Source organism: Phytophthora parasitica (genome assembly GCF_000247585.1).
Source record: "Phytophthora parasitica INRA-310 unplaced genomic scaffold supercont2.31, whole genome shotgun sequence".
Classification (NCBI taxonomy): Eukaryota; Oomycota; class Peronosporomycetes; order Peronosporales; family Peronosporaceae; genus Phytophthora; species Phytophthora nicotianae.
In genome coordinates, this window is record NW_008649017.1 from 267842 (window position 1) to 268218 (window position 377).

The following is a 377-nucleotide window of genomic DNA, read 5'->3' on the forward strand; positions in this document are numbered from 1 at the left end:
GGGACGCCGTATCCAACTGAGGAAATCTCAACGCCATGCCCGACCAAGGAAGTATTATCACCGTATCCAACTGAGGAAATTCCAACGCCGTACCCGACCGAAGAGCTTCCGACGCAGTACCCGACAGTGGAAATATTGACGCCGTACCCGACCGAAGAGCTTCCGACGCAGTACCCGACAGAGGAAATATTGACACCGTGTCCGACGGAAGATGTCTTGATGCCGTACCCAACCCAAACCGTCTTAGCTCCGTATCCGAGTGAGGAAGCTTCGTCGCCGTACCCGACCGAGAACATTCAGATGGAGTATCCGAGTGACGAAATCACGACGCCATGCCCGACATCGACACCGTACCCGACCGAGGAGGTATCGACACC